Here is a 15845-nt window from a genome sequence, read left to right as displayed (position 1 = left end):
CGGTATAAATAAGTCTACCAATGGAATCCTATATCAAAAGTTAGAGGCAGTCAAAGTTGGGCCCACAAAAGTAAAAACTCCCGAAACCCGAGAAACCTAGAAGACCCAAATCCCGAAAGCTTATTTAAAAAAGATATGTGATTACGGTGAGTTGGGGAAGTAGGAATCTTATAACTCTAGAAGATCCAAAAACTTGAAATCTCATAATGTTGGAATCTCGAAAGGTTATAGCCCGAAGGTTTATTTAAAAGGGGTTACATGATGTCAAGGAGTTAGGCTAGTAGGGGACATCAAGTGATGGACCGTTAACTAGAAAAACCCATAACAAATTTTAATTGAATGCCAAGAAAATAGATTCGGTAGATGGAGTATAGCACGATAAAACCCTGGAACCCCAGAATCCTGTAACAATTTATAGTTGGAATTATTGGAAAGCATCGAGATTGAGGGCTTCGGGCATTATTTTGGTAGTAGGTCACTTCGGGCATAAAACCATTTACAAAGGAGATTGCTTGTAAATCCAATGATTAAGGGGCTCTTTCTCTCTCCTTGACAAGACAGGTGATATCATATTATTGGTCAAAGATGACGTAAGCATGAAATAACCCTGGACACATGGCAAGTGATTTTGGCATTGTCAGGTACCCAAAAGACCCATATATGTGTGACACATGGACCTCTCACAATTTGACATGTAGCATGGATGACTTCATAATAACAAAAAAATTGGTGGTTTTCTCCCTTTGGGTTTCCACATAAAAAAATACTTGTGTCAATAATTGTGTGTTTCACATGTGAATGTATTATCTTGTTGTTCATGTTTATTTTAGTATGAATACTCTCTCAAGTAACTGATAGGAATGAAAAGAATTGAAAATGTTTGTACTTAAATATTTAAGAACCTCACTATTACTGATTCACCTCCCCATGATTAATTCCTTATTCCAATAGTTTCATCCATAGTAAATTAGTGCATCAAGTGTCTTATGCTACATATGTAGCTTCAGCAATGGATAATGATATGGAACTTTGCTCTCTTCTTTCCCAAGAGACCAAACAACTTCCCATAAAGAATGCTTCTCCTCAAGTGCTTTTCTTGTCATCAATACTACCAACCCAATCTGAATTTGTTGGAAACCTTTGAGCACTACTGAGAGGGGGCAGGTGAATCAATAGTGTGACTTCTTTACCAACTTTTTCCTTTAATTATTTTTTACTAAATCACACATATATGAACAACAACCCAATAGATTATCCATGCATGTAAAACAAATAAGAAGCTAAAACAAAATAACCATGAGATCAACAAAAAACCAACACATCACAAGCACATCCACATAACAAACATAATATTTCTGGTGGAAACCCTTCAAGAAGAAAAGTCACCCTTGTTGTTGTTGCTCTTCTCTGAATTTCTATTATTAAGGAAATTACTCTTTTACATAGTTTCCTTACTCCCATCAACATGGAGACTCAACCTCATATACATAATTCAACTCCAATTGGCCAGGATACTCGATATTACTGATCATCTTGGAATACTTTGTTCTTTACGGGTATCTATGGACTACATTTGTTGAAGTCCACAAAGATCATTTGATCCTCACCCAACTACCATTGGACTATCCAACCACCACTGGATTAAGAAACTTCTTCCTTTCGTTGAAGCTTGATATCACTCCTCCACCTCTATGAAGTCACGGTTCCTCACCACCATGCAAAACTCATTTCATCTATTTTCAAAATGGATCCCAAGACACTGTGCTCAACCAAAAATCAACTCTACATACATGCTCTCGGCAGTAAGATATCATCATGTAATATAAGATAAACAAATAAAACCATGGCCACATAAAATTTGAATACAATCATATCCTCACAACAATAAAATGCTACATAATATAAATAAAATCATAAGACACATGGCTATGTGATAAATGCACCAGTAACTCTTGCAAAATAAGTATGAGAGGATCACTAAAATATACTCCAAAAACATATTAAGGTCTCCAACCAATCTAAGCAACTCCAATTCTGATCTATACTGAAACATGCTTTAGATCTGCACATTATTCAGTCATTAACACTAATGGACTGAAGCATCTAGGCTCTACTCAATGTCTGAAGAATAAACTGCTTCTATGATACCTCTCACTCTCATACATACATCCTCAACTCAATCAACTCACAATAAACAACCATAAAACTCACAAAGTAAGAATATAAAACATGTAGGGAGAAATCGAGGTTGGGGCAAGGATCAAAGGTGCACAAATTGGACCAATAAATCCACTAAGGTCACTAATAGTGCACTAAATACATTCACATCATGAGAGGGCATTTTAAAACAATTTATGACTTTTTCAAACAATTCTAGAAGCCTTTGTGAATTTCCAAGCTAATTTCCTTCCAAACAGTGCGAGTAATGCAGAGGAAATGTCCTGAAAACCATCAGTTTCACTCTTGACATTGTCTAAACTTGATTGGAGCTATAACCACTCCCATAGGATTCCCTCTATACAACTAGAGAATTCCAACCACTCACTTAGAGTAAAAAATGGCTAATTAGTTACTAAAAAAATGACTAAAATTTGCATATAAACGACAATTTTTCAGTCAGTGACTAGTAGTAGCTAATTTACAGTATCTTATAAAATAACCAACTTTTAGTCATTTTTAGCCTAGTCATTAATTGGTTGTCTCAATTTCATCTAGTATTATATTTAGTCATAAATTTGGTCATTAATTTAGTCATTAATTTCCACAATTAATGACCAAATATACAACAAAATATATTACTATATGGTCACCTGAAAAAACCAATTAATGACCAAAGAAATATGACCAAAATGTTGATCGTGTTATAAGATACTGTAAATTAGCTACTAATAGTCATATGTATGCAAATTTTAGTCATCGTTTGAAACCAATTAATGACCAAAGAAATATGACTAAATTTTGATCGTGTTATAAGATACTGTAAATTAGCTACTAATAGTCATATATATGCAAAATTTAGTTGTCATTTGTAATCACAAATTTATCATTTGCAGTAGTCATTTATCTTTTTTCAATAATTTCATATTCATTATATAAATGACTAATTTAGTAGTTTATATTCATTTCATTTATTTTCATTAATAATTATTGTAAACGACTAATTTAGTTGTATATTCATTTTGTTTGTGTTCATAATTAATCAATATAAACTACTAATTTAGTAGTTTTCGATTGATTTTATGTGCTCATTCTTAATCAACATAAATTACTTAGTATGATTTTGCAACCAAATTAAAAATATGGTATACAATGTGCACTAGTTCATCTAATATGAAAATGAAAAGTTACATATGATAATTACAATACTAAACAATATTAAGTGCAACTATAAATAATTTCAATCGCATAAATTATATTATATGAAATGTCAAGTATTACAAAATGAGTTTACAACTTAATATTGGCTAGACTACAATTTATACATGAAATATGTTGTTTCATCACTACAAAACATTTTCATTATGTTGCCAAAGAATTGTAAGTGATTTCACCAACTCCGAAAACTTTACCATAAATCTCTACATGTGTGTCTGATGCAAGATATTGGCTTTAAGCATATCACTAGACTAGTTCTCTTCTCTCTCTTTTTTCATTTTTCACCCGAGTGTTATTGTTTTCCTCTTTCTTCAAATCTTGTTGCTGACCATCAATACTGAGTTCCTTTTCTGAAAACAAAAGAAGATACAGTGTAGAGTGTAATACATGAAATACGATGAACACTAGAATATAAACTAAAGTAGAGTATAAAGGATTTATATGACATATACCTCAACATCAACAATGTTAAAGTCATTTTCTCCCATAAAAGCAAGAAGCTCGAACAAGATTTCTTTCGTTGAGCGATAGTGGCCACTATGTGGTTAGATGACCTGTATAAACAAAGAAAATAAAATGTCACCATAGAAAATAGCACCTTAGTAACTTAGTATTCAACCTTCAAGGAAATATCAGGTACAATCACGCTAACTAAGTTACATTCTAAAAATATCAAGCTATAAATAAATTTTGAAACCAAATAATCTGAGGTGTGATGTCTAAGCCTTGTTATTTTATTTGAAACAACATCTCATTCTCTAACGCATGAACTTGGTCAACTATATAAACAACATGTGCTCAAATAACAATGTGAAAGTAAACTTTTCTAGTAGCCATGAAAATATTTCGACACAAAACAATTAACAGAATTTCAATTAATATCATGTAATACTAGTTTCATCTTCAAGCTTTGGTTGTTGCTTAAATGGACATGATACCAATTATTTTCAATTTCATAGTTAACATACAAAGAAAAATCAAAAGTGAAGCTTAAAATATAATCAAACAATAAAGAGAGGATATCATGCAATGGGCATTGAAATTATAAAAAAATTGTTTACCTATCAATCGATGTATTGTCAGACATTCCTAAAACATTTCCCTGTCCAAAATAACCATGAGGTGAAAGAATCACGACATTAAAAACATCGATGGACATACTATGCTCAAATCACTTTTAATTTTGCCACTTAAAAATAATTGAAACAATATATACCACTGATCTCAAACAACTTACAAAAGAAATCCTTAGTGGCACAAACTCTCCCAATATTTGTATCAGAGCTCAAAAGAATGTTGTATACTCCTTTTAGGACTATCTACAATATTACACTTGTCTTTAGTAAAGTTCAACAACGTATTACACTGTTTAAATAGAAAATCAGATACAGTTTCAATAAACAGACTGAGAAATTAAGAGTGAAATGCATATGGGCACTAATACCATTGAACAGATAATATGTTACCAATAAGAAGATTATTTTTAAGAACTTAAAAGAGGACCAAATACCAACCCAAGCATAATTTAAGAGCCTTTTGAGGATTTCATACCTCTTTCTCGTGGACCCTTTCAACATGCATTCAAAAGATCAGGTAACAAAGTAACCTGTAGTTCTAGCCATTGAATTAAAATAAGCAAATGTTATTTTCATCCTCTTGCTCTTTGGAGTGTTGCTTTTACATTTCCCCTAATTCTGAGTGTTTTGTCCCATCATCCAACCTACATAGGGAAACAAATATATTCAGTTGTTGAATATATTGGAAATCAAATGTAAAATTAACTCAACTTGATCTTTACATGGCATAGGCATAATGAAATGGTACAATAGAAGCATGCTAACTCAAAAACATGAGATGATAAAAAAGAATAATGGAGAATTGTTTCCTTCCATAGAATTTTCTCTGGACACAACAATCGAAAGGATGTCATGTATCAAGATATGCTCCTCATTAGTACATGAATTTCCTTATTCCATGAAATTCTGCACATCTACTACCCTCTTACTAGACATGACCCTCGATCCCAGAGCTTAAGCGTAGTGAGAATAGAGCTTCTACAAGCATGCATGCAACTTGGTATTCATGGTCAAGGATAATTTTAGGGGCGAATGTTCGCCCTTTGGCGAAATTAAGGGGTTTTAAATTTTTAGTGGGCGAATATTTTGTATCATAGTACATTTTTACAAATCACCTCAAATAGCCCACCTTATTTTAAGGGAGAGGGTAAAAAAGGTAAATTTAGCCCTTGAAATTAGGAGTTACAACCTTCCATTCGCCCATTTTCAAGAATAGGTTTTATTTAAGTGAATCCATTCGCCCATTTTCAAGAATAGGTTTTATTTAAGTGAATCCTATGGGCCAAATACCATATTTATAAAAGAGGTATGGTAAATTAATAAAAATATAAATAAATGAGAGGTATGGTAAATAAATAAAACATTTTTTATATTTACTCCATAAGTCACTTGGTGTAAACAAATAAAAATATAAGTAAAGTGGAGGTATGGCAAATAAATAAAACGTCTTTTTATACTTACTCAAAAGGTATGGTAAATAAATAAAAATATAAATAAACTAGATGTATGGTAAATAAATAAAACCTCTTTTTATATTTAGTCCATAATATTTAAGTGAATCCTATGGGCCAAATACCATATTTGTAACAGAGGTATGGTAAATTAATAAAAATATAAATAAACAAGAGGTATGGTAAACAAATAAAACATTTTTTTATATTTACTCCATAAGTCACCTTATATTTATGAACACTCCAAAAATGGGTTATATTTAGGTGAAACCTATGGGAAAAATACTATGGGACAAATACCATGGACCAGATTGTTTTTAATACCATGCAAAAAACCATTATTAACCCTAATATTAGAATTAATAAAAATAAAAATGGCACATGGTATTGACCCATGGTATTCACCAAAATGGTACATGGTATTGACCCATGGTATTCACCTGGAATGTAGCCTATTTAAATGGGGGAATTAATTAAACCAGCATAGATCCATCTCTGGATCTACTAACCCCCGAGAGGTATCAAATATCGTGATATGCAAACTAGCATAGAGTGAAAAAATATTTGATCTTCTTGGGGCTTGGTCAAGAGTAAAAATGGATGATGTAATTTAATGTAGGTTAAACATTTTAGCTTGGTTAAAATAAAAAATAAAATAAAAATCAACTATTAATTTTATTGATTTTTATAAATTACTAATAGTAATTTTTAAGCTCCAGGTTTATGATAACCCATGGTATTGACTCCCATGGTATTCATGTGAGCATAGACTATTTAAAGGGGAAATTCTATCGTCTTAGATCCATATAAAGTTTTATTATTTAGTGAAAGACTTGCTAAGATCTTACAAGATTTTATAATTGAGTAAAATATTCGCCATGCCTGGTGAGAGATTCGCCAAAAAATTATATATACATATTATATTATTGATAAAATCGCCTTCCATTTTTCCTATATACCATGGAGATTCACCCATTTATTATATTTATAAATTTAGGGGGGGTTCTTAAAATTTTCCCTGTTCATGGTCAAACCAATGAATGTGGCAATGACTTTGAGATTTCGCATTCTTGGCTAACATGGTTTGCCTAGAACAATGTTCTTGGTAACTGGAATTTATCGTTCTCATTCTTGGTACATGTTTCCGGCATTGATCATCATAGACAACTTAATGTCATAAAGTCAAATAGAGATCAAAATTTAACCATAACTCCTATAGTCAAATATTAAGGTACATATTGCATAATGAGTTTTAAGGAATTGCTCATCATATCCCAGTAAATTTCTAATTTAAGATCCTAATATCATGGACTATAATCAATATGATTAGCCTCACATCTTTCATCACAAAAATAATTCTCCTTATATAATGACCCAATTTTAAATTAAAATCATAACCTTCAAAGTTGTCATTACAATCATTCGTCATTAGCCTAAAATGAGGGCATGTATGTTATGGCTTTAAATGACAATTATAATCTAATTGAAAGATACAATTTATGAAGCAGGCATAAATATTTGAAGATGTAATCAATGTGAGGTATGTAATTTATACAACATATTTTAAAATTTTAAAATAATTAATAAATAAATATGTAATTTATACCACTTGTTTTAAAATTTAAAGATAGAAAATAAGTAAAAATAAATAGAAATAAGTAAACTAGCATAGACCCATATTTACTCTGGATCTACCAAGCACGGAGAGGGTATACGCTTAGTAGATCCATAGTAAAGATGGATCTATGTTGGTTTAATTCCCCCCCTTTAAATAGACTACATTCCACGTGAATACCTTGGGTCAATACCATGTGTCATCTTTATTTTTCTTAATGTTAATGTTAAGGTTAATAATGTTTTTTTGTATGGTATTAATAATAATTTGGCCCATAGGGTTCACCTAAATAAAACCTCTTTTTTGTGTGTTCCTAAATATAAAGTAAATTATGGAGTAGATATAAAAAAAAAATATTTATTTACCATACCTTATATTTTTATTAATTTACCATACCTCCTTTATCAATATGGTATTTGGCCCATGGTATTAAAATAGTATTTGGCCCATAGGCTTCACCTAAATAAAACCTCTTTTTTGAGTATTCGTAATATAAAGAGGTTTATGGACTAAATATAAAAAGAGGTTTTATTTATTTACCATACCTCTAATTTATTTATATTTATATTTATTTACCATACCTTTGGAGTAAATATAAAAAGAGGTTTTATTTATTTACCATACCTGTTTTTTGAGTGTTCATAAACCTTTTTATATTTTAAATTTATATTGTGGTTATATATAATAATAATGAGATTGATTTTTAAATTGGACCAACATTAGATTAAAAATGCTAAATGTTTACATCTACATTTACATTTTTATGTGAGATCTACCCCATACTGGGTTGTAGAGCACCTCTCGGCACAATAAATAATAATACGTAAAAAGTAAATAATAATAATAAATAATAAATAGTAATTAAAGAATAATAGTAATAAATAAATAATAATAAGAAAAATATAAATAATAACAAGTATAAATAATACATATTTAAATTTAAAACGTTTACATAAATACATTATTTTTTTACCCAAAACTTTATACATTACCCATAAATGTTCTTAATCTTTATCTAAATCGAGGTGTTATAGGTGTTTGGAAGTATAAGTGGAATTTAAAAAAAAAAAAAAAGTTTATTAAAATGCATAGTTTAGGTAAGTCCAAATGTCTAGGAGTTTGTGATAAAAATAAAATGACTAAGTTCAAATGTGTAGGAGTTCGGGATAAAAATAAAATGATCACTCAAAGAATACCCAAATGTCTGAGAGTTTGGGATAGAAATAAAATGACCAACCTACACCAATCCAAATGTTTAGGTAAGTCCAAATGTCTGGAGTTTGTGATAAAAATAAAATGACCAATCTATGTAAGTTCAAATGTGTAGGAGTTCGGGATAAAAATAAAATGATCACTCAAAGAATACCCAAATGTCTAAGAGTTTGGGATAAAAATAAAATGACCAACCTACATAAATCCAAATGTGTAGGAGTTCGAGATAAAAATAAAATGACCACTCAAAGAATACCCAGATTTTCAATAAGAACTCATAATGCGGAAGGCTTTTAAAAATAATAAAAACTAGTTTATTTAAAAAGCACAGACCAACCTCAGAAGTTTGAGAGATTCTGAATAAGAACTGATGATGGGGAAGGTTGTTAAAAATAATAAAAACTAGTCTCTTTGAAAAGCAAGATCTAGGGAGATTTAGAAGTTCTAGAGGCTAGGGCGGGCTATGGAACATGTTTAATCTAATGGATATTTCGATATCTGGCTCTAGATGGCTAAAAAAAATTTGATGTTGGACATTTTATTTGCAAAAGCACTATATAAAAGATTTATGAAATGATCCGAATTGGATCCATAAAGAATTGTTGAAAAGACCATGACTGTATCAGGTTGGACAAACATCAAAGGATTCAAAATAATGATCAAAAACACCCTGAACCAGTGGCAATGGCAGCCAGCATGAAACGACGAGGACCTCGGTCAAAGCGCGCTGACCGAGGCCCATGGAGACTGCGCGGGAGACTGAAATAGCCCCTAGGAGAACCACAATAACCGTGGGCGAAAGGAAAAAAGTGCTAAAAGGATAAAGGCGGGACCCACGCTCTGGAAACCGGCGGTATTGATCGTGGCGCCCTCAAATGGTAAGCTGTTTTGGATAGAAGCGGAGCGATCCCACTCAACAATCGACACGTGGCAAGCAGAGGTGAGAGAAAACTGCCATTGATCTCACGCTAAAGGTTGAGCAAGTCAACCGCGCGAGACATGTGTATGGCGTTGGATCTATGGAACCTAGATCGGATGGTTGAGATTGCGCCTGATGGAGAAGCATAATTGATGAGAGATTAAGCCATGTTTGTGAAGGAATTGAAGTTCGTTTGATTACCACGATGGAGGAAGAACTCAGTCCACGATGTAACCGAAGAAACGAATTGACGAAGCAGGCTGGCACCATTTAGAGGAGGACATGTGGCCACTCCCAGAGCGCTGATGATGACACCGAACAAGGAACTTCAAGCACAACTGCAGAAGGTGAATCGATAGAGGCGGAAGAGGAACTGAATAGACATGAGAACGAATGGCTTCAAAGCTATGAACAAAGACAGAATACACACAAAGAGAGAAAGTCAATCAGTCAGAGAAAGAGAGACGGAGAAACCAGAACCTTGAGAGGAGGACGGTACACAGAGAAAGAAGATAGTGAAGCAAAAGTAGAAGAAGACAAAGGGTCGAGCTAACCAACGGTAGCGTTGAGCACCAGAGAGCTTGAAAGATTCAAGCCATCCCATAGAGGATCTATCTGGACTGAGCACCACATTAAGCTCTTTCCATTGTAGACCAGAAGGTCACAGAGCTGGTAGGCAAAATAGAGTCTGTGCACTCCAGTGGCTTGGGGAATCTAAGAATCACCCTGCCAAGCAAAACCTACTTCAGGAGAACTCACATTGAGTCCCTGCATTGTAAATCTCTGCTTAAGACACAATAAAACAAGGCCACCACTTAAATCTGGACTGGAGATGTAGCCCTGGAGAATAGGGTGAACTCCTTATTAATTTCTTGTGTTCTTGTATTTGCTTACTATATTTCTTTGTTGTCTTTCCATTTAATTGTCTGTGTATTCGCAATATAATTGATCTGTTTCTTAAATAACATGGACACACACACCAGCACATGAGTCTGTACTACCTTTGTTTAATAAATCTTCAACTGATGTCACTCATAGGGTGATTATCATATCAAATGGTATCAGAGCTCTAGGTTGTAAGGTTAGACAAGCTTGTGTTGGTTTAGCTGAATGCTTACTAAATCAAAGCTCAAATTAGGATAAGGAGAGTTGGTGGAAACTAATCCTGAAATTGGGAGAGTCTATCCTAGGAAGAAAATGTCAGAGGAAGGTTCTGTGGGGCCAAACCCTCAATTCATATAATGTTTCCTATTTATAAAGTCTATGGTAGAAGAAATGTATAGGGACTTTAGAAAGCATAAGGTTGAAGATTCATCAGGTTCTAAACATGAAAAAGAAGAAGATGAGTCTCACTTCCATGACCACTCAAAAGGAAAAGGGAAAGAGGAAATCTTTCTCATACCTCCTAATAGCCCTATGCATAATAATAAAGCATCTTTGATTAAGCTAGATGTTAAATTTGATTTGACTATATATGATGGAGTGCTAAATGTTGAAAAGTTGGACAATTGAATTAGAAAAATTGATGTGTATTGCAGGGTACATAACATAGACTCATACAAGAGTAAGATTCAGCTAGCAAGCCTACGCCCAGGAGGCATTGCCTTAGTTTGCTGGGAAGGCAGAACCCAAGCTGATATGAAAAGACATGATAAGACCATCTTTGTCTAGAGTAAATTTGTTGCTGCAATCAAAAAGAAGTTCTATGCATTGGCCTACATGCAACAAGCCATGATGAGTTGGCAAACTCTTCGACAGTTGAAAGGGAAAATTGTGCAAGGGTATACTCAAGAATTCAGAAAGAGAGCATTGATGTTGGGTATCTCATTAGAATCGCCAGAGACTATTTTGAAGTACATTGGTGGTCTGCACAGCTACATGAGGCATATCATCCTCATGTTTAATCCCACTAGTATAGATGAGGTATCTATACAAGCTACTCATCTACAAGCTAGAGGAAAGAATCAGGAAATCCAGATGTTGGGGGACCATCCCAACAGACTGTAAGAAAGAGCAAGGAGAAAAGAAATCATAAGTGGAAGGTAAGGAAGGCTAACACTGCATAGAAAAGCAAAGCTTCATGCACTCAGTGTGAAAAGGATGGGCATGATGATGAGCATTATTGGATTCTGCATCCAGAGTTGAGACCTAAGAAGTTCAAGGGCAAGAAGAAGAAGACTGTTGCATCTATTCGGAAAGATTTGGGGTCAGACTTAGGAGATGAAACAACTATAGTAGCCATAGGTGTCAAAGGTAAGAATTCTGAAGCATCTACTAGTAATTCTACTCAATCTGTTATTGATGAAGAAAATGAGAGAAAAATACATGAGCTTTTCCATATTTGAGTTATTTCCAAAAATCAAAAGATTGATACTTTGTTTGATAGTGGCTCACTAGTAAATCTAATTTCTGAAACAATTGTAAAGAAATTGGGACTAGAAACTACACCTCACAAGAAACCATACCCATTAGGATGGTTGAATGATAAATCACAACTACAAGTGACTAGACAGTGCAAACTCAATTTTTCTTTTGGGTTAGCATTTGTAGATGAGGTTGAGTTAGACATAATTCCTTTGGATATATGTGGAATTGTTTTAGGAAGTCCTTACTTGTATGATAGAAAGGCTATTTTCTATAGAGCTAAGAACAAGTATCTGCTTGTTAAAGATGGTATCGAATACTTTGCAAGAGCTCATAAGCTCAAGAATAATTATACTCTCATAAACTCAGGGCAGATGAAAAGAATGATAAATTCATGCAAACAATTCTTACTGATGGTTGTAAAAGAAAAGAAACTTGATAAAACCAATGTATTTGAGGGCTATAATGCTAAACAACAAGCTGATATAGAAAAGGTTGTTTCAAAGTATGATGTCTTGTTTCAAGAACCTAAAGGTCTACCACCCAAAATGGGAATAGTAGATAATATTATTTTGCATCAAGATGTTCCACTGCCTAACATTGGGATGTACAAGTTGTCTACTTTAGAGAATGCTGAAATCAAGAAGCAGGTGCAGGAGTTGCTCGAGAAAGGGTTCATCAGGCCTAACACATCACCATGTGGGTCACCAGTCATTTTGGTGACAAAGAAAGATGTCTCGTGGAGAATGTGCATTGACTACCAAGCACTGAATAAGATAACAATCAAAAATCGTTATCCCCTTCCTCGCATTGATGATCTTTTAGATGAATTGAAGGAAGTTGTTTATTTCACCAAGCTGGATTTTCACATTGGATACCATCAGGTCAGAGTTGCAGAGAAAGATGCATGGAAGACTGCTTTCAAAACAAAGCAGGGATTGTATGAATGGTTGGTTATGCCTTTTCGCTTAACCAATGCTCCTGCTACTTTCATGAGATTAATGAATGATGTACTCAGACTTTCTCTTGATGATTTTGTTATTGTGTATCTGAATGACATTCTAATTTTTAGTAAAACGTGGGAAGAACATTTAAAGCATGTTAAGTAGACATTAGATGTTTTGAAAAGAGAAAAGCTTTATGTTAAACTCTCAAAATGTGAATTTGGAAAAGCATCTCTAAACTACTTGGGTCATATAGTAGGGGTAAGTGAATTAAAAATAGGCCCCTCTAAAGTGGCAGTCATTGTGAACTGGCCTAAACCCAGGTCTGCTACAGAAGTGAGAAGCTTCTTAGGAGTAGCAAAATATTGGAGGAAGTTCATTTCTATCTTTTCCTCAATTACAGCTCCCTTACATGCTTTAACAGGATTGAATAAGGTGTTTCAGTGGGGAGGCAAACATTAGAAAGCCTTCGACACCTTGAAAGAAAAGATAAGTATAAAACTTGTACTAACACTGCCAGATATACAAAGACCATTTGAGATCCAAACTGATGCCAGTGACTATGCCATGGGAGCAGTGTTGACACAGCACGGTAAACCCATATGTTATCATTCTGAGACTTTTAATCTTGCAGTAGTTAACTATCCTACATATGATAAAGAATTGTATGCATTAGTTCAGAGTGTGAAAAAGTGGAAACATTACTTAATGGGAAAAGAGACAGTAATACATATTGATCATCAACCACTTCAATATCTACACTCCCAAACTAAGTTGCAGCAATCAAGACATTACAGATGGATGGGTTTTCTAAAATAGTTTCATTTAGTCATCAGATATAAAAAGGGCATACATAACAAGGTTGCAGACATGTTATCTAGACCCATTATAAATGCTTCTACCATACTTAAGCAAAATTATGTGCTACATGAAAGCTACATAGAACAATATGCTGAGGATATGGATTAAATATGTATATGCAACTTTGAGTCAAGGCAAGAGAGTAGAAGAATTGGACTATCATGTGAAGGACCGACTCTTATATCATTGTGGGAAACTCTACACTCCACAAACTGAGAGAGTAAAGATAATTAGGGAAGCACACACTTCTCTGATATCAGGTCACTTTGGGGTAAGTAAAACAGTTGCATAGCTACAAAGATTCTGCTATTGGCTGAAAATGAATGAGACAATTTCTAGATATGTAAGAGGGTGTGCTATGTGTGCTAAAAGCAAGCCCAAAATAGAAAACTAGGCTTGTACACTCCATTTCCAGTTCCTTCTCACCCTTGGGAAAGTGTTTCCATGGATTTTGTTGGAGGACTGCCTAAATCAAGGAAAGGTCATGATTATCTATATGTTGTTGTGGATAGGTTTAGCAAAATGTGTATTTTGATATCTTGTAATAAACAGATTACAGCTGAACAGACTACAAAATTTTTCTTTGAACATGTATGGGTTCATTTTGGATTACCCACTTCCATTGTATATGATCGAGACACCCGATTTGTGGGGAAGTTGTAGTCGAGTTTGTGGGAACTGATGGACACCAAATTGAAGAATAGCACATATTTTCATCCACAAACAAATGGCCAGACAAAAGTAGTTAATAGGATAGTGATCCAGTTATTGAGAGGTTATTGCAGCAAACATCCTAAGCTTTGGGGTGAACACTTGTGTTATGTGCAGCATGCTTACAACAGAGCAAAACACTCTTCTACACAGAGATCTCCTTTTGAGACCTATTTTGGTTTCACACCAAGGTCACCTTTGGATTTTGTCTTTGGTAAAGATACCATGGTTGATGGACATAGCGATGTGGACAAGACAACTAGGTTCATTAAACAGATCCAGGAGATCCACTAGGCAGTAAGGAACAATTGGAAAAGAGCCAAGCCAAGTATAAGGCTAGGCATGACAAGCATCGGGTGGAGCATAGTTTTCAATTTGGAGAACAAGTCTAGCTGTATATCAGCAAGGACAGGATGCAAGGTGAAGGTAAAACACTGAAGCCTATTAGGTACAGACCCTTTAGGATACTTGAGAATATTGGTGAAAATGATTTTCGCCTTGATCTACAAGCTTACATGCACATCTACTCAGTCGTAAATGCAGATTGCTTGAGATTGTTTGAACCTTCAATGATTGAGGACCCTGAAGAGTAGAGTCAATTTCCTTCTATTGATGACCTACTACCTGAATATCTTAATGAATTGCAGGAAGAAACAGTGCTAGACAGGAAGGTGAGGAAAACATGTAGGGGAGATGTTTACTACCTCATAATTGGGCTCAAATGTTTGAAGCCAAGAAATTCCTAGTGGATTGAGATTCGACAAGTGAGAAAACGATACCCTCACTTAGTCGATGCTTGAGAACCAACTTTTGGTGGTCCAAAAGCTTTTTCAGTGGGAAGGCCATGATCCAAATTGGATCCATAAAGAATTGTCGGAAAGATCATGACTATATCAGGTTGGACAAACATCAAAGAATTCAAAACAACAATCAAAAACACCCTAAACTAGTGGCAATGGTAGCCAGTGTAGAACGATGAGGACCTCGGTCAAAGCGCGCTGACTGAGGCCCATGGAGACAACACGGGAGGCCGAATTAGCCCCTAGGAGCCTTGGATCGGGAAAAGGAGGTGATTTTTGATGCACGATTCGCGCTAAGAGCTGGGCGAACAAGGCCAAAATGGTGAAAGCCCAATCACTCGGTCACGTGGGGAGACAGAGAACCATGGGTGAAGGACAAAAAGTGCTAAAAGGACAAAGGTGGCACGTACGCTCTATAAACCAGCAGTATTGATCAGGGCACCCTCAAAATGGTAAGCGGTTTTGGATAGAAGCAGAGCGATCCCACTCAATGATCGATGCGTGGCAAGTGAAGGTG

Source organism: Pinus tabuliformis, chromosome Q (genome assembly GCF_031772625.1).
Source record: "Pinus tabuliformis cultivar Carrire ecotype Pingquan chromosome Q, CPIR1, whole genome shotgun sequence".
Taxonomy (NCBI): domain Eukaryota; kingdom Viridiplantae; phylum Streptophyta; class Pinopsida; order Pinales; family Pinaceae; genus Pinus; species Pinus tabuliformis.
Note: the sequence above shows the minus strand (reverse complement) of the source record.